A 21,424-nucleotide genomic window follows, 5' to 3' on the forward strand; every position below is an offset into this window, starting at 1 on the left:
TATCCACCTATTTAACTTCTATTTATTGAATTCCCTCCAATGCTAGCCACTATGCTAAATGCCACACACATAAGTGTAAGGAACAGCGCATATCCATTGGGTCAAATTCTTCCTTGGAATATAGTTTGTGCAAAATTTCTGAGAGTTTTGAATATGAGTAGAACAGATAGGAACTTATAGATATAACTTAGAATCTGTATCTGTCAGGATGTAAGTCTATTGACTGGCAGAGAAATTGTACTTAGCATCAGTGGCTTAAATAAATATCAATAATAGATTTCTAATTTCAATTTTTAACATGTGCCTGAGATGTTTCCTGGTTTTTTTCTTTTTTTGTCTTTTTTTTTTTTTCAAGAATAGAATTAATTGGGGCACCTGGGTGGCTCAGTCAGTTAAGCATCTGCCTTCAGCTCAGGTCAAGATCCCGGGGTCCTGGGATTGATCCCTACATCAAGCTCCATGCTCTGCAAGGAGTCTGCTTCTCCTTCTACCTCTGCCACTCCCCCAGTTTGTGCTCTCTCTCTCTTTCACTGTCAAATAAATAAATAAATAAATAAATAAATAAATAAATAATAAAATATATTTTTTAAAAAAGAAGACAATCAATTAATTATAGAATTGACTATATTCATTGGAGTATTTTCTTCACAGTTTTTAAAGTAAACACCATAAATTGATTTTATAAACTGCCATATTCCTAACATACAACTGAATTTTTAAAATAATGATTTTCTTTTTAATGTATTTATCTGAAGTCAGAATATATTTAGCTAACTCAGTTTCAAATGACTTTGATTTGCTACCAAATATATTTTATCAATATATCACATACAATGCCTTGATTTTCTAGCAAAGGCCAAGAAAAAAAACAAATAATCTGCAGTGATCCTGTAATAATTTCAACACCAACATGATTTAAGGTTTGATCAGAGTCAGGAATGTGGATTTGTCAGGCAAACAAATCAAATGTTAAAACGAAGCGGTTTTGAGTATTTATAATAACTTTGGTCCTATAATTCTGCAGAAATATGTTTCTATGCCCTAGAAAAATGGGGAATGGAAATAGCAATAAATCAGCATCCCTGTAGTGGTCTTAGACTTCATGCGGGCACCTAAAATAAATTGTATCTTACACTAACAGCATATTTCTCTTACTCTTGATATTTCACGATGTTCTCTGACGGTTCAACTAGTCCAGTCAAGTAAGGTCAGCCTGGCAAATAGTAAATATTTTACAAGGTTTCAATTATCAGGAGAATAGAAGAGAAAGAAGCCCTTCACACAGCCTTTGTGACCCGCACCATATCCATATAGCATTCCTCAACTGTTCCATTTCCCTACTGATATACTGACTGATATTTGTGACATTTACCAGATTCCCAAACTAGTGCTTTATCACATTCCATCCCATTCTATTCCATTCCTTTCCAAGTTTTATCACGTGTCTCAGGCCAGAGCAACTAAGGGATGTTCTATAATGTAGTAATAATTTGCCTGGAGTTTGTTATTAGAAAATCTGGCTTCAAATCAAAGCTCTGTCCCTTCATAAATACAGATTTCTAGTCACTACAAAATATATTCTCCCCCTTTCTTTTTTATTTATTTTGTTCTAGAATTCTGATTTTGATGTAGTAGCAAAGTGCTCAGATAAAAAAGATGTATTCCCCAGACTTCTTTGCAATTAAAACTGGCTAAGCCATATATTTCTGGCTGCTGATACTTTTTGGAAGGGACTTGAGAAGGCATCTTAACATGAGAGACAGGGCACCTGGGTGGCTCAGCGGTTAAGCGTCTGCCTTTGGCTAAGGGTGTGATCCCCTGGATTGAGTCCCACATTGGGCTCTCCATGGAGAGCCTGCTTCTCCCCCTGCAAGTGTCTCTGCCTCTCTCTGTGTGTTTCTCATGAATAAACAAATAAAATCTTTAAAAAATATATGGGAGACAGACCTAGCTAGCAAGAAACTGCCAACTTCTGGCCATTACTTTTTTCTTCATAAAAGGAAAACCAGATTCTAGAATTTAAGCAACACTATTATTATTATTATTATTATTACTATTTATTATTATTATCATTATTATTTTGAGTAGGAAAACACTGGATACAGGAATAAAGGATTGGGTGTATAGAGATTTCAAAGTCCAAAGTCCTGATTTCATACTGGTCCTAAAATGCCGACTTTTAGATTTCTCTTTCTACGATAAAAAAAAAATGAAATCTTTATTTGGTTTAAGCTACTGTTTAACTTTGTCTTTTTTTAATGAATGCAATTGCTAATTAATGACGGGATGAGCACTGGGTGTTATGCTATATGTTGGCATATAGAACTCCAATAAAAAAATATATACAAAAAATACATTAGCTTTACCCTCATGGATATGATATGAGATTCAATCTGAATTTTAGTTTAAAATTGAAAATTATCACTCATAAAATGACTTCTAGTAATGATTTTAATAAGTGAGAGAATCGAATAAGAACAGAGAGGTAGAGGGCTTATCACAATGCCTGTCACAGAATTTGGAGCCTGTGACTCACAATAATTTGAGAAGCACTGGTTTCCATTTCATTTTTCTTTAAACTTTTTCTATTTTATATTACATCTGAGAAACAAATCAGGCAATAAAATAGTTAATGACATGATTTTAACATAAACATGATTATGTTTCTTCTCATGTCTTTTATTCTATTATTATTATTATTATTATTATTATTATTATTATTATTTCTGAGAAGGAGAGAGAGGGTCAGGGAGACAGACAGAAGGAGATGGAGAGAGAGAATCTTAAGCAGGCTCCACACCCAGCCTGGAGCTGATGCAGGGCTCCATCTCACAACCTTGAGACCATGACCTGAGCTGAAATCAAGAGTCAGATACTTAACCAGGCGCCCTCATGTCTTTTTATTCTTAAATCTAACATACAAATAACCACAAATTACAGAAATTAAAGACATAGTTATTTTGCTGGATGCACTGGCCAGCATATATGATACACTGCTTTTGAAGGATATTCTTCTAAGCTTGAACTGAATCTAGGACTTTGAAAAATCCTAAATGCACTTTCCTGTTTATCTCAAGATACTGGGGGAAAAAAGCCCTTTAAAATTAGATGAGGTAAAGATATCATGAAAGCAAAAGAGAAAGAAAAAAAGAAGAAGAAAATGAAAGAAAGGAAGAGGAGGGAAGGAGGGAGGAAGGAAGAAAGAAAGGCAGGCAGGAAGGAAGGGAGGGAGGGGAAACTATCATGAGTTTGAGTTTCCATGTCTTTTAAATGAATGTTTAGCTTTTTACAAGGCTCTAGAAAGGCACAAAACTGTCTATTTTGGAAGAGAAATAGAGTGCAGACTTTTTCCTTCTGAAGTCGACGACATGGATCCATGTTTGAGCTCTCCAAGGATCCTTGTGTCTGTGGTTTGAACCACTAAGATCTGTGTAAGGAATCTTGGTTTTGGGAGAGGCTCAAGCCAAGTTTGTCAAACTGGTTAGGTCAGTTGCAAATCATAAGTAAAGAAATTGACCCAGAGGGTCTTCAAGGTGTTTCTGATCATAAACATTGCATTTTAAATTTAACTGTCTTATTCTCACCCAAGAGTCAAAAAATCAGACACATAAGCATCCCCAGAAACAGATAGGGCTTTTCTAGTGAGCTATAAATCAGCTATCTATCTTCACAACTTCACATGTATGTTTCTATTTACTAATGCTTAAAAACAAAAATAAAACCATGAACATAAAATAGAAACTTGGTCTTATAAATTTTCCATCCATAGTTAACATGTTTATTTAAAATTTCACTAATCAAAAAAAAAATAAAATAAAATAAAATAAAATTTCACTAATCAATAAGAGCCATTATTCGATGCCACTCAACTTGACATAACCGTTATTTAAAAATATGCTCCATTAAAAAAATGTTCCATTATTGATTTTTTTTTCTTGGCTGTATTACTGATACTCTTTTTGTCAAGGTCTTATACTTTTAGTGTACCTTCATTTGACACAAAATATGGAAAGATAAAAAAATATGGAAAGATCGTGTTTTCTTTTCACTCTATTGCTATTAATCTCTTCTTCTCATATTTTAACCTGCTTGTTTCTATTTTAATGAATTCTAAAGAGTCAGTATCTCACTGACTAGTCATTGGTGTCTAATCAAGATGGTGCTTCAGCTGCCCCAGACCACTCAGGGTCTCTAGCCATGCTACTCCCATGCCACTAGTTTGGAGGATTCATATTCACACTCTAATAGTTCTCAATACACAAAGATGCTAATGAATCTAGTACTCACTTGCTTACTCATTCACTGAACCAAGAATAACTGCCATGCACATATACACTCCTAGGCAACCACAGTGCTGGGTAATGAAGAAAGAAGAGCAATGGGGCTCCTGCTTTCATGCATGTCTAGGCTGATAGAGAATGAAGACAGGAAAATAGGAAATTACAAGAGTGTGGTAATGCCACAGTGGAATTCTTGGTCAATTGAAACGCACAGCAGGTACCCAAGGTGGAATGTCAGGGAAGATTTTCTGAAGGAAATAGTATCTACAGCCTAAAGAATAAAAAGCAATTAACTAGGCAGAGATGGGATGATGGGATAGACAGGGATATAGAACATTCTGGGCAGAAGGATGAGAAAGAGCTTGGCAGATCTGAGAAAGTGAAGACCATATGTCCAGAGGGAGAAAGGGCGAGAAAGATCGGTTATACCTGTTAAGAGTAAGCACAGGAGGGAAGCTCTAAGAGGAGAGGCTGGGGTAATGAGCTAAAAGAAAACCACAGAGGGCATCACACTAGTAAACAACATAAATAATAGAGATGAATATGACTTAAGTCAGAAGAGGGGTCTGGTAAAGGCCTCTAAATTGTTGAGGCTTCCACAAATCAGCCACAGGAGGATGGTCCACAGAACATAAACAGGGTTCTCCATATTAGTGTGTTTTTCAGATTCTTAACTCTTTCTAAGGTGCCTCATGAAGCCTTCCATTGAATTAACTGAATACATGTATTTCTCCTTTCTCTGATTCTGTATATTTCTGTTTAGTTTTTTCCCCCTCTTATATAATATCTGGAACATATTCTTGAGCTGTATATTTTTGTAAACGTATCTTCCTCTCCCACTAGACTAGCTTCTTGAGGACAGATCTTAAACAGCATCCCCTGTAATATGGTGATTCATATTTTTATTATTAAATCAGACATTATTAAATTAAATAACACTATCTAATTAGGCAAGGGGAAAACATTAAAAAAGAAATTGCTAAAAAAAAGGAATTGCTATGGTTTTTCATAAGACTTATACATTACAACAAACATTATTTCACCAAATGTCTAATGCTGTTTGGGGTGGGGAGGTTGGAAACTCACACAACTTTAATTTCTTGTTTATTTTTTAAACAATCATCTGATTCTTACTCAGTTTAGCTAATACTACTGAGACTATAATGTATAATGGAATGTATTTTTTCACTTGGAAGAGCACCACCATTCACCATTGACTGAAAAATACTGAAGAAAGCACTTACTTGTAGATTGAATAAACAGAAGAACAGATTCAAAGAAAAGTAATTATACCTACTTTTGAAGAGCATTTCTTTCAGAAGAAGATGAGATTAGCCACATATCTGAATTCATTTCCTTAATCTGAATACACCGCTTTAAAATAATTTGAAAACAACCATTCAACATATTTCGGGAACATAAAAATACTTTTATTTTTCTATTTAGATAAGATTATACCTTTAGATATTTATTCATTCATTCATTCATTCATTCATTCATTCATTCATTCACAAGAGACACAGGCAGAGAGAGAAGCATGAGCCTGATGTGGGACTGGATCCCAGGACCCAGGGATCACGCCCTGAGCCGAAGGCTGATGCTCAACCACTGAGACACCCAGGTGCCCCACCTTTAGATAACAAGGAATTGTTATTCCTTGTTTATTAGCAGAGTTGTTCTCTTAACATATTAAAAAAAAAAAAACATAAAAGACGCCAAAACATACCAAAATGTAGAATTTCACATACACTAAAATTCATAATCATTGTTCTCGTCATGCACACACACTCCCCAATGTGAGTTGTATACTTGTGTCATTGAATTTATCAATGTAAAGGCAAGTGTGTTTCAAGTACAATAATGATCATAATCGCCGAGCCCTTAAAGCACCAAGCCCTCTACATGCATTATCTTAGGTTTCTTTTATAACTATACAGAGCCACGTAGTCTTGCTGTTTCAGTTTTGCAGATGAACAAAACTGAGGCCAGGACTGCTGAGATAAATTGCTCAAGGACACACAGCTAGAATAGAGCAAAGCTAGAATGTGAACTCATATCTGTATGACTTCACGATCCAAGTTCTACACCAATATATGCAGCAAAGAGCGGCATTACTCTGCCTAAACCTCTGTCCCCTTTACAACACCCAACTTCCCTTCAGGTTTGTTTGTGGGTAATTTTATTTGTGCTTTTTTTTTTTTTATCCTTTACACAAAACCAGATGTTTTGAAAACCTAAGAAATTATATTTTTAAAAATCAAAATCCAATCAGATTGGTATTTATTCCAAATGATGTCATCCTATTTGGTCCTTTCTATCACTTTAGGAAGTAAAGTGAAGAAGTAAAGGAAGTATAAAATTGGGAAAATTGGGACCTGCAACTTTGTCCAGAATGAAATTGTTTTTGCTTTTGCTTTGTGTATGTGTATGTGAACAGATTTATACATTACATACTCTGTGAATTTGAAAGTACCTTACAATATCTGATTGAGCTGACAATCCCTCAATGTCTTGAACATATCCCTGACAGAAGATGACCCAGTAGAGATGGGGAACTCGCTACCTGTCAAAACCAACAATTTTCATCTCTGGGTAGTACTACAATTCTGCCTCCTGTTGAAGGCAAACTCATCTCCCTAAATTCTGGCATTTGATCTTGATTATACCATTATGAAACCAAAGAGAAGAGTTTACAATTCTTTCCTCTGTGATATCTTTCAAATATTTGAGACTGACACAACATCTTCCTCCTGTCATCTAATCTTCTTCAAGGTAGACATATCCAGTTCCCTCATCTCTTATTCAAAACGATACTTTCAAAATGCCCTCACTGTCCTGAATGGGTTCAGTTTGGGTTTATTTTTTCTTAAAACTCAACAGCCAGAACTCAATAGGATGCTAAAGATGTACCCTTGGCCAGCCAAGTGGGAGTCCCCATTTCTTTTCTGAAATACTGTTTTTCTATTAATTCTCAGTTGGATTATTTTAATTTTGTTGGCAACTAAATTACACTCATGTGTAACCAAATCATCAGTTAACTAAGATGCCTAAGGTGTTTTCAATAGACTCCACATGCAGAGCCACATAAGATGCAAAATAAGGTAAATTTTAGTCTATTGACGTTCTTTAGATTATGAATCTAAGAATCCTTGATGGCGATGAATAGCCAACACTGAGGCTTGTGAGTATTTTGGTACACAAACTCAGATATCTCATCAGGCATTCACAAAATCAATAACATGTCATCTGTTAATTAATAAATATTTTAAAGAAACAAAGTCAAGACTTCTTTGGTAGCTTATTAAAAACAATAAGGGATCAAAAATATAATTTGATTATATTTTCAAAGAACTTAAAAATGGGCTAAATTGAAATACAAAGGAAAACATTTTCCTAATAAATACTATTAATAAAAATTAAATTGGTAGTTTAAAGTTATATCCACAGTATGAAGCATAATATTTTCTCACAAACCAATTTCACATTTTATCATTTCATCTTAAATGTACACCTTCTAAGATAAATTTTATTTTATTACAAAACATAGTAAGACAATTCAAAACAAGATTCTTGTTTTCTCTTAGTCTTGATCCAAATACATAAATAATATGCTCACATATTTTAAAATATTCTTTATTTCTCTGTATTTCACAGGATATATCTGACATTTCATACATTTATTTTTAGAATGTTCAGGAAGTAAATCAGCCTAGTAGAAAATCAAACTCTGCCTACCCAAATGATTTCAGTTTTCTGAAGTTGCAGTTCTCAAATTAGGCTTTCATGTTCTCCCCGTTGGCACTTTTAGACTGGATACAGAAGCTAAAGCGCAGCCACTGGCACTTTAGTGTCACATTTACAAAGAAAAGCAAACATCAAACTTTAGTCTTCAGTATGCTACAGAGCAATTGCGCCAGAAGGAAAAACAGCTTCCGGTGTGGCCTGCCCAGAATCTTTCTTCTTCAGAACTGTAGACAAAAACACTTTCAAGGTCTTTTCAGTCCCAGGAGAGCCAGAGGACACTCGTGACTATGGCAGTTTTACTCATCTCTTCTCAAATACAGAGAGTTACCATGCAGGGAAATGGCCTGTTTAAATAACTTAAATGTGAAAATGGATTTTTGAGCATTTAAAATGTAAAAAGGGAGAGTATACAGAAATGATGTGGGCATGGAGGTACTGCAGCCCGACTCACAACTGATATTCTCAGTTAGGTCTCTGGTCAAAATGCACGGAATGGAAAATAAACCTCTAAAAGAAAAATAGAAAGAGAAAACTACCTTTAAACAAGAGGATTTTTGAAAAAAAAAAAGGAAAAATATTTTTGCAATAAAACATGTTTGGACTTAGAAAAAGTCTACATTATCCCATAGGCATGAAGTCATCTAATTCACCTAAAGGATTCAGCTTAAAAATCAGATCCTTGTTAAAGATTTTGTCTGAGTCTTTGAGTACTTGGCCTCTTATAAGAATTTAAGAATTTAGAGGTTAATATCGACACTTAGGTAAAAATGAAAGAGAACCAATTTCCAATCTAATGATTTTTCAGATGTATGTATTCACTGTTTTGTAAAGGAAATGTATATATTTCCTATTTGTTTTTCATGAGGCTCATTTTAGTAATGGAGGAAATAAGGGGTTTTACTGAATGCGTATTATGAATGAAGTAATTTCAATGCATTTTATCATTTATTCCTAATTACAAGTATTAAGTGTATATTTCCATTTTGAACTTAGGCTATTTTAAGCAGGTCAAGTAGCCTGGATAAAAGTAAATAGCTGATAAGCTTTATAGTTGAATTTTAATCCAGATGCTTTCATACTGAATCTGAAAACCCTTTTGGCTTTGATATATAAGCACTAAGTATACACAAGCACCCCCCAACACACACATATACTTAAACTTAAAACAAGGTTGGCAAACATTTTTTAAAAGGACCAGAAAGTAAGTTTTTTTTTTTTTTTTTTTTTTTTTTGCTAGATGTATGAGCTCTGTCACAGTCACAGTGTTGTCGATGTAATGTGAAAGCAACCATGAGCAATCTATAATCAAATGAGCAAGGGTGTGTTCCAATGAAATTTTATTTACAAAAACTGTTTGAAGGCCAGATTTGGCTCATGGACAGTAGTTTGCCTATCCCTGACTTAAAATGATGCAAAACCTGTAATAAGCTTTTACCTTCTGCCACAATAACATGGAAAATAATTGAAGTGTTAGCATAATGTAACAAGGAATAGTCATATGATAGAATTCAAAGTTAAAAAGCAAGAGAAAAAAAAAAAAACAACAGTAGCAGTTTAGAGGGAGTAAATACCAACCAGCTGAACTCCTGCTGATATTTTCCCTATATATTATGCACATTTCAAGAGAGAAGCTGAATTGAAAATCCACAGGATCTTGAGACAACATACATAGTGAATTAAAACCAGAAGAGGTTAGGAACATGTGATCAATATGCAGAAAAGAAATCTCAAAAGTCCCTCTGGTAAAAATGCAATTATCTAGAAGGAGAACTAGGAATCTATAGAAGTCAAGGTGGCTGGAGTCTTGGTGAAGAATATCATAGAAAGAGAAGGCTACACAAGAGAGAGCTCCAGGGATTTGCAAAAGCAGTCATCCTAGAAGCTCTTAGTTGAGAAATGGTTTGAATGTAATATTGAAGAAATTAACCAGATCAGTGAAAGAGCAACCTATAAGGATTATATTACCACTTAATCTGAAACAAAACTGGAGTCAGGAATAATTCTTGTTGTCACAAGCCAAAATGGAAAACAACTTATGATTCAGAGAGCAGCAAGTAAAGTTCTCAGAAGGGTTTTGGCTAGGGAGCGGGCCAAGATTAGTCATACTCATGGCTGTGCTGGTTTCATCTCACAGATTTTAAAAGCAAGCCTCCAGAGGATCAAATGTTTTCAAAATAACTGTGCCTCAGAACAAGATCAAGAATATTTATAGGGATTGAAAATATCCAATACCCAAGAAAGGAAAATTCATCACAGTTGGTATTCAATGAAAAACTATCTGCATGCAAAGAAGCAGACAATCCATAAGAAGGTGGAAATTTAATCAATAGAAAGAGACCCAGAAATGGCACAAATGATAGAATCAATAAACTAGAACATGCAAGCAGTTATTATAACTATATAACTATGACTTGAACTACATATAGTTCAAGAAGGTAGAGGAATATACTGAGATTTTGAACGGAGGATGTAGGAAATCCAAACCATAATCTAAATCAAACTTTAGAGAGAAAAATAAAGATTTTCTGAAATAGCACATACAACAGCTGAGATTAAGGTCAGATCAGTTACTGCAGAAGAAAATATTAGTGAACCTGAAGACATAACAATAGAGACTAAAACAAAATACAAACAAAAAGAGAGAGAGAGATTAGAAAGTAAGACATAAACAGAGCATCAGTGAGCCATGGAACAATTTCAGACAGCCAAAAATACATATATATAATTGGAATCCCTCAGTGAAAAGGATCAGGAAAAAAATCTTCCAGTTTAATGAAAACTACAAATCCACAGATCTAAGAAGCTCAACTAATCCTAAATGCAAAAAATATTTTGGAATTTTTCTTTTGGATAGTTTCTTATAAACATAGAATAAACAATTAAAACTATTATTAAACTCTTTTCATTATTATAAAAGCTTTTATTCTTTTTACAATTTATTCAACAACTAAATTATTTTTTTCCCAAGGGAATCTATATAGATATACATTTTTAAGGTATCATATGTAAAAACAATGTTTTGGCAGGATGTAATGTAGTTGGGATAACTAATTGTTCACCCATTTATACCAACCTTTACTCACATCTTCTGTAGTTTAGTGTTTCCATAAATTAAAATGTTAAAATTAGGTATCATGTACACTGGGGTAATGTCCTTCCTCTAAACAATAAACTACATTTCTTTTTATGGGGACCTGGCTAATAAAACAAAAATGTTTTCATCCTTACCAGTATAGTTACTTTTTGTGAGAACTCAAATTTTTTGCAACCTTGATGTTTCCTCTATAAACAGAAATGTCAAAAACTACACACAATTGCATATTTGAGTCCAAACAGGAATATTTTTTACGTTAGGATTCATCTTATGGGAAAGCAACATAACATGCCATTCAAATTGATATGAGATGTCAAAATTTTTGCTTTATCATTATCATCAGTTCTATTTTTGTCCTTCCTAAAGCTTTAAAAAAATAATAAAAAAACTTTAGCATGAACTGCACTATTTTTTAAAAGAATTCTCTTTCTTTACAAGACTATCAATATAGATGTGTTTTATCATTTCACTTTGAGTCTAAAAATCCCAATTCACTTTCTGGTACTGTGACAATTGCCCCAGTTACTCCCATGTTCACATCATTTTTTTTTTTTTTTCACTTAAAAATGATGAAAGGATAAAACTCAGTTGATCTCAGGAGTGGTGGGACATCAGTTGTTAAATAAGTCACTTTTAGAATACAACTATTAAAAAAACGTTGAGTTTTCCTAGTTTTTAGAGCTGTAGAAGCAACAGAGGCATAGCCATATATTGATAATCTAACTTAGGAACTAGTCTTAAAATTCTATATGAAAGGACAAATTGAGCACAATTTTTCCCATATCTTTAAAAATTCTTCCAAATACAACTCTTTGGAATCAATTTGAGTATCCAGTCATAATAAAAGTAATCTTGCAATTTCGGAAATAAATTTTCCATGGACAATTGTACCCAAAGTTGAAGGGCCCATGAAGTGATAAGAAACTAACTTATTATCCATTTTCTCACTGAATGAGGGTAGGGAGGAAGACCCCTAAGTTTTCTGCATTAATGGATCTGGAGATTTATTCAGGGCTAGCTATAAAACAAAACAAAGTCCAGCTAATAATGTATACTGGAAAAAGGTCACACAGGTTGTAAAGTAGTGTTGGTCCTGCTCCAGATGACAAAGTAAGGACAAATTAGTGACTGTAATAGAGGAATTTATAGTGGAAAATAACTTATTTTTAAAACTCTCTGGAAGTTTCAGATGGAAATTTGGTGGATATTCAGTTTCTGTAAAGGAAATTGGAGAAGTGGGAGAACAATAAATTAAAATTCTGTTTTGAGGGGCAACTGCATGGCTCAGTTGGTTGAGATCTGACTCTTGGATTTGGCTCAGGTCATGATCTCATGGGTGTTAGAATCAAGCCCCATTTCAGGCTCTGCAATGGGCAGGGAGTCTGCATGGTGATTCCCTCCCTCTGCTCTTTTCCCCATTACTGTGCGCATACATATGCTCTCTCTCAAATAAATAAATCTTTACTTTTTTAAACGATTTATTTATTTATTCATGAAAGACAGAGAGGAGAGAGAGAGAGAGAGAGAGAGAGAGAGACAGAGACATAGGCAAAGGGAGAAGCAGGCTCCTTATAGGGAACCCAATGCGAGACTCAATTCTGGATCCCGGGATCATGACCTGAGCCGAAGATGGGTGCCCAATTACTGAGCCACCTGGGCGTCCCAAATACATAAATCTTAAAAAAAAAAATTCCGTTTTGAGTCTAAATGTGTTGGTCTAATGAAACTGTTTCCACTTAATTTAGTCTATTTAGTAAAATGAAATTGACTGATAATTCTCTTAATCTAATTCTAAAAGAATGTGAATAATGGATTTATTTTGTAGTTTAATACTGAGAAAATGTTTTGAGATAACATAAAATAGAACCCCCAAAGTATTCCTCAATGAAACATTCTAACAATGATTTTGGTTCATATTTTTAAAATAGAATGTATGCTGCAGCTTCCATTTTTAAATATTTACTCCAGAGTGACTTTTATAGGAAATATTAATAGAAAATATACCATATATGAGTCAGTGTAATGAGATTGATATATTGCACATCAAGCTATGAAATTGATTCATAGGTATTCATAAATCCTAAATCATTTTAAAGATTTCACATAATAGTTTGAATGTTAAAAGGAAATCATACAGACACAATTTTAGAAGTTCGGTCCTTCAGAATAGTATTTGTAGGACTTCATAAACCCGTGATTATATTTCTTCTCCTGATCTCTTTTTTCTCAGAAACTGCAGTTTTGTTTCTTGTTTATTTTTCTGAATTTCCCAACTGGTAACACATAAAATTGCCATTAACTGCAATACAAATAGTTATTTTAGCCTAAAATTTTATTTTATTTTTTTTAAAAGATTTTTATTTATTTATTCATGAGAGATACAGAGAGAGAGAGAGAGAGAGAGAGAAAGAGAGAGAGAGAGGCAGAGACACAGGCAGAGAGAGAAGCAGGCTCCATGCAGGGAGCCTGATTAGCCTAAAATTTTAGATAAAATCCTATAATTGATCCCATTCAAAGGTATCTGCTTTTTTTAAAAAAAATTCAATTCAATTCACCAACATATAGTATAACACCCAGTGTTCATCGCATCACATGCCCTCCTTAAGGTATCTGCTTCAGTATAAGAAGGAAAGTTTTCATAGAAATAATTTATATTTCTGTATGGCTTTGCCTGTGTCTGTTTCCCAAGTGTAATGGTGAGCCACCTAGGCACACTTCCACCTAGACTTAGGGCAGCCCTCAAGGTCTGACATATCTGCTACCTGAAGACAAGATAATTAGAGTTATTCCAATTTTAAAATAAAACAAAAGTATATTTAATCTTTATCAGATATTTTCACAGTCTGTAGTGGTTTCTAGCAGTTTTTTTTTTTAATCAGAGTTAATCTAAGGCCTCTTATCAGAACTGTGTTACTTAAATAAAATGAGTCAAATGAATTTTTGTTGTTGTTGTTCTTAATCAGTTTTATTGGACAAGTATTTTATATTCATTGAGTACGTCATCTCTCTTATAAGAAAAAGTGGGGCAGGGGAGATAAACAAATAAACTCATCCCAGCATGAAACAAAGTAAAAATATGTAGTTTTTTTTTTTTCAAAGTATCAAACTGTTAAGAATGCCATTACTTGGATTTTTGATGACTGTTTACTCTTTCAGGAGTGATGGGTATATAAAGGAAATTCATTTATCTTTATTCTAATTTAGTTGGAGCAGAAATTTGACAGTATTATTCTTTACGCATTTTCCTTGAATCTTATCCCAATCTTTCTTCCCATGGTGCTTGGGAAAATCTAGCTGAAGATTACCTCTTAAACAGTCAGGGACAAATAAATGTAATCTGCATTAATCTCCAGGCTGGATCTATAAATAACTGCTAAACTGCTAAAAGTGACACAGCCATTCATCAGAACTGTGGACCAAATCTTTTTATGACTGGAAGTGACTATTACCTAATTCATTATTAAGCTAATTAACTAGAAGATTATATGGAAACAGTTTTATGTTATCATCTATCACATTCTATAAAAAAGCACTCTTCCAGATGTCCCTAGGTAAATATTTTCATTGATTTTGGAAATTTATTATCTAGTTCCACTTCCTCTGCCCAACTGCCCTATAATATTTCTATGGGATTAGTGTTTTCCAAGAAGAAATGTATCTCATGCCTTCCTTAGTGCCCATTTCTTTTCAGTTAGTCCTTTAATTTCTACCTCTTTGTCCCAGGAAGATAGCTATACTCATGCATGGCAGCAGCACACATGCACACGCACACACACACACACACACACACACACACACTACCATATATTATACATATTAGTTCATTTTTATTTTGTTTAACATCACAAATGCATATCATAATATATTTTGTATAATAGGGAGCAAAGTAACATCACTGATAGGTCAGTAATACTACGTTAACAAGTCTATTATATTTCTAAAGGATGCATTAGACGTAAGCTAAACAAATAAGGTACTGTTTTACTTCTGTCAAAAAAATGCAAAGGTAGGAAATCCATGGTTGGCGAAGCTACTCAATATTTCAAATTTCATCTTTATTTCTGTTCCATAATCCTTAATATACTGATCTTTGTCCTTGTGTTTGTCAGTTGACATTAAAGGATTAAGTACCATATAAAAAGACAGCATTTTGCACATGGATCTGTCCGGTTCCAAATTACATAATTTCACCTCCACCCACTCCCCTACCCACAAACACACACACACCACCATTCCATCGAAATAGAGTGTCACTGTCTTATGTAGATCACTAGATAGATGTAGAAATATATTGACATTTGAAGTTCTCAAGCTAAAAGGCGAAAGTGAAAATAGGTACACACTCCTTACTGAATAAATGGTAGAACAAAGGTAAAGAAAGGATGAAAAGACAAAAATGTTGATGAACTTCTCACTAGAGGTGAGCGTTTCCTGAAACTTTTCTCCGGAAGTCTCAATCCTGAATTGTTAGAAACATGGAACACCAGTAGGTAATAGGTTAACTGAAATACACTGCAAAATTCAAACTAAGATATTCCTTATTTACTATTCTTTCTGCAGTCATCATTACTATCCTTTCGGCAGTCCTCATATGGACTAAAATATCTGTGAAATGATGCTTCCAACTCACTGCTGATTGTTTTACTTTATACTTTGTTTTATTTTTTAGTCAGACTTTTACTTTATTGTTTTGCTTTGTCTTTATGACAACTCTATCTCTATAAGATTTTAGAATGGACAATAACCATGGTACAAAGATAATGAAAAACATTAGTCTTAACATTCATCTCTCCCTAGCCTCCATCCCTCTGCTATTCACTGAACAAGATACCGTACTTAAAAAAAAAGTCTCATGGAAGACAACCAGAGTACTTAGCCTGGGCTTTATGAATAATCAAAGAATGAAAATAGATATGATTCATACAGTCCAGTGTCTGTGACATTATCTTTCTATGCTCTTAAAAATATACAATTTAAATTCTATGTTCATTTCAAAGATAAATATTTCATATGGTAAGACTATTTATATACTCATCTTACATATCTATCAAAGTATTCTAAGTATCTCTTCTTGCAGGTATAATACTTCCTTCTATTTTGGAAAACATTAAAAGTTCCATTTAGCTTTAAGTGTCTGTGTGTGTGTGTGTCTGTGAAAAGTGATGGTCAAGGAAAATCATATGAGTGATGGTGATGATGAAGAAAATGAAAACTAAGTTTTATCGATTTATTTCCCACATAACAGATTGTGTAAGCAAGTGCTACAGAGCAACTTCACAAGAGACTGGCATGCACTTTGCAGAAACTGGTTAGAATTTGGGCCAATGTGACTGGAGCAATGGTAATATAAACAAAAAGGCAGTTGAAATTATAATGACAAATTGATCTCATGAAGATCACTATATTAGTGTATATATAGCATTAATAAATAAAATAAATTTTCTGGGAAGGAAAGCACTGTTAACTTATTTTACTATTCTCTCCCAGTATTACAGATATTAGAATAATTCATACAATTTTCCTTTCATGAAAATATTTATGTAGTATAAATTGTAAAAAAAAATAGAATTGGCATATTTAATGATAGATTTCCAATTTGTCTTCTCAAAAGTTCTACCTATGGCACTCTACTTTCACTATGTATAAAAATTCACTTGTGGGACACCTGCGTGGCTCAGTCAATTGAGCATCTGACTCTTGATTGTGGTTCGGGTCAGAATCTTGGGGTCTTGGGATTGAACACTTTGTCAGGCTCCACTTTCAGCAGGGAGTCTGCTTGGGATTCTCTCTCTCTCCCTCTCCCTCTGCCCGTCCCCTCCAAAATAAATAAATAAATCTAAAATAAAAAAGAATTCACTTGTGACTACTTATTGGTCAGACTAGTTTTGTTTTTAATTTGCAAATTTGTTATATAAGAAAAGATTGTAGTATTTTTTTCCTTGTACTTCATGCATTATTAGAAGGTTAAGAATATATTCATATCTCTATTTTTATTATGTTCTTTATGATTTTTCTATTCATATATCTGAATAATTCTTCTATAAGGATATAAATAATCTTAATACTTTTAGAGCAGGATGAATGTGTGTAGGACCTTTTACTTCATTTTGTAGAAGAATTGTAAAGAGGTGAACAAGAACAAAAAATATTAGCATATTTGTGCTAAATATAAATAATTTTGAAGAAAACAAACACGGAGGTAGCTCAATATTATATTTTTTTAAATCGAGCACAGCTTGCCTATTTAAAAATAAAGATAGCCAGCAAATAGAAGTTTCAAACTCTAAACTGAAAACTAAGGTAGATTCTACTTATATAAGGAGGAAAATTTATTTCATGGTTTTTGCCTTAGAAAGTATGCTAATCCAATGAAGAGTGAAGCATCCTTAAGAAAAAAATTGCCTCTATATTGTTAGTACCCATTCTCTTTTATCAATATAAATATGCCTCTAATTTCAATACATATATCTTAATTTAAACAAAATATATCCCTAATAAAATAGGGACCAAGTCCTTAATAGAATTTAGAGATGGTTTTTAAAAACATTCCAAGAAAATAAGTAAATTCATTTAAATTCAATTAAAAAACTATGATAAAAAGATTTTTACATACATATGCAGAGGTCTTTTTAAGAAATAACCAGTTTTATTTTAGAAAGTAGGCTTGTATTTAATTTGTCAATAACATTTATTTATCAACTACATCATTATAAGGCCAACAATTTGATCATATTCAAACCGGTAGCCCTGAAAACATCAATACATTGACTTATTTCATAGAGCTTAGTACAAACAAATCATAGAGCCAAGGTCAATCTTTATGTAATTAGTGGTGGGAAATGTCTTAAAGGGAAGGTTAGAAATTCAGTTGATCTACCTCAATGGTCTGCACCAAAGGTCACACAAATAAATAGTCACTTCCATATTTTAACTCTCTCCTGATGACATTCCCCAACATTTACTAAACTTTGACTCAAGACAGTCCTACAAAATAATTCTTTTGCCAGGAAAATATATGTTCTTGATAGAAATCAATATGCCTTTATTCTGTTTATTATACCAAATGATTTATATCCCTGTCTACAATAATTTTCAGAAATAAATTTAATATTCAGTTACTTTACCCTTCAGGAAATTTTATGATCTTTATTTTCTGCTAATTCTTTAAATACATAAATATGCACACATATATGTATATACATATGTGTGCACCTATTTAATTTGCACTTTCTACTAAAATCCTTTCTACTAAAAGGTGTCATATACAATAAAATGTATGTATATATATTTCAAATGTATGTATATTTATCATAAAAATTAACAAAGTAAAATCACCTCTTTAAACTTCAACTCTAGCCTGACATTAGGAAAATATAAAGATACGAACAGAGAGGGGTTATTGGGCAGGATAGTTTTAATTACCCAAGCATAATACTAATGTCTTTTGCACTGAATAAATGTGTGATTTCTAAAAATCTAAATACATGTATATTAGTTCAAAAATTTTCCCCTCTGTGTATCTGTATTGGGGAAATAAAGAAGCTTAGGGATGATTTTACAAACGAGAACAGGAAAATCTTTTATGCTACAATAAGGGGTGAAGGTGAGCGGAGAAGAATAGGGAGAGAGAGCACAGATAAATGATATAAATGTGTTCAGGGAACTGTATACAGATTAAGTGCCATACGCGTATCTCATAAAATCCTAATCCTTGCAGTGTGGCTTTTATTAACATCTTACGTATACACATACCAAGAGTGAGGGAAGATGTTTGAATAAACTATCGTAGACAATTGGCAAACATCAGTAATAAAACTATAACTAACAAAACGTTATTGTTTAGACAAATGTGGTAAAAAACCCCTCATGAAATGCCCTGGCAGCACAAAGGAATGATGGTTAGGTTACGGAGATACACTACAGTGTACAGCCAGAGCTGATGATACTGAGATAACAAATATTTGTCTAAATTCCGGGTTGGCCCTTCTAAAAGGATATCAACAAAAGAGAGCAAAGCATATGGAAAGAAAATAAATTTGGATCTCAGATTTTTCATTATAAGCAAAACTAAGTTTAAAACAAGTAGGGAAGGGACCCCTGGGTGGCTCAGCAGTTGAGTGTCTCCCTGCGGCCCAGGGCTTGATCCTAGGGTTCTGGGATTGAGTCCCACATCGGCCTCCCCACAGGGAGCCTGCTTATACCTCTGCCTGTGTCTCTACCTCTCTCTCTCTCTCTCTCTCTGTGTGTCATAAATAAATAAATAAATAAATAAATAAATAAATAAATAAAATAAATAAATAAAATCTTTTTATTTAAAAAATAAAAATAAAACAAGTAGGCAAGCCTTGCATGATGCATGGCAGCAATAGGAAAGTGTGGCTGCCAAGAACCCTCAGGAGGCTGAGGTTAGGTGCCAGTACAAGTTTGCTGACCTCTCTGAGGATGCTAACTAGAACAATGATCCTGGCACCAGGCGAAGCAGGAGTCTGGTGAGTACTGGAGGTAGGTGCAGTCCCTCACCTGTGAGGTGGATTCACTTAAAGGAACTAATGAGTCCCTGGAACACCAGAGGCATGAAATGGGGGTGAATGTGGCTGAAGCTAACTCCAAGACACCACGGGCCGCCTGCAGCATGAGATTCAGAATGTGAAGGAAGGTCATCTTTGGGAATACCAAACAGAAGTGATGTGGGCACGGATGTGCTGCGGCCCAGCTCACAACATTCTGTGGAACGTTAGAACAGCTCTTGGCAATGATATTGCCACCTAAGGGAAGCTGCTGGAAGGCAGGGGAGCGGAATTGCTCTGCCTCTTCCAAACTCTTCTTCCCTGACCCTGAGGGAAACCAAACTGGATTCACTCCTTCTGGTTGACACTCAATGAAAAAGGATACTTCTGATGAAGACGGTTGAAACTAGAGATGGATAGGTTATCAGTGAAACTTCTCAGCATCCCAATGACCTCGAGTGAAAATTATACACACTTGGGACAGCAATATATTACCAGCAAGAATAAAAAAGAAATCTGTATCTTAAAGAAATAGCTTTCAAGTGCTTTGCTGAAGTTTTTCAGGAGCACAAGATAGATTTGGAACAGAAATAACCTCTATTTCTGAAGAACCAACACTCCTAAAAGATTTAGAAAAAAGTTTACAACATAATCTAGTTTACAAAGAAAACTTGTGCTAGAATATTTTTTGAAAGGTATTTTTGAATACTGTTAGAACTACTTTTTTTCCCACAAGTATCTGACCAACTTGCTTCTGATTTAATAAATTTTTGGAAACCTCAAAAATTAAAATAAAATAATAAAATAAGTAGTCAAGCAATAACCACACACACACACACACACACACACACACAACCCCCCTCCCACACATACACACAGTCAAACACATGCACAAGTCCAACAAAGAGATTTTAACTGAAAGTGACAGCTGTTTAACATAAATGAAGAACAGAAATCACTTTTGGAATTTGGGACTTATTCCCTAGGATGTAATGAAAAAATATGTGGACATTTCCACATCCAAAAATAGATGAAATATCAGCAAGATAATCAATATATGGAAAAATCCTGTGCAAGAAACAACCTAATTAACTAACTGTTGACCAGCAGGAAGAACAGCCATCAACTGTGAAGATGACATGGCACTGTGCTTAGCTGGTCATGTGTAAAGAACACGGAAATCCTTAAATAAGAATTGGTAAACATATAATTTCAAACGTGGTTCAAAGAAACCAGCAATTAGAATTCTTGGCCCATTTGCTCAAAAATTAAGGTGAAATTGCTACATCGACTAAGATTTCTCCAGAGAGACCTATTTTGATTATGTCTTGTTTCTCTTGTCTGCAATTCTCTGGAAAAATTAAAAATCTTGAACAGAATTTTTGATAAAAGTCAAAAAAAATATCTTAAACCCTTAGACATTGTGGTTAATTTAAATTTTATTGTTTGAATTTTTCTGTATAATCCAAGCTTTCTAGAATGAAAGAAAATTATTTTTTTATCTTTACTACTTACATAATGCATAAATACAAGTTTATTACTAAATATATACATGTATATAAACATGATTTTGGAATTTTTTTATATTTATGAGCAAATTTTATGTATATTTTTGTAAACTACCATTTTAATAAAATATGTCAGATGTATGTTTTTATATACCTTTGTTTAGCTTCCCAAGCTGTGGAGTCTCATTTCAGTATATATCATCATTTTTAATATACTGCCTAATATCATGTATTATTTAAATTATTCCTGTTTGTTTTTTCTAGGTTGTCCATAAGCATTAATGTGATACA

The 21,424-nt window shown here is 33.7% G+C and overlaps 1 pseudogene; it reads left to right on the top strand.

The window, feature by feature from the left end:
• Positions 1-3,368: 3,368 nt before the first annotated feature.
• Positions 3,369-20,087, top strand: LOC140594501 (vimentin-like; annotated as a pseudogene).
• Positions 20,088-21,424: the final 1,337 nt, after the last annotated feature.

This window comes from Vulpes vulpes, chromosome 11 (assembly GCF_048418805.1).
Source record: "Vulpes vulpes isolate BD-2025 chromosome 11, VulVul3, whole genome shotgun sequence".
Lineage (NCBI taxonomy): Eukaryota > Metazoa > Chordata > Mammalia > Carnivora > Canidae > Vulpes > Vulpes vulpes.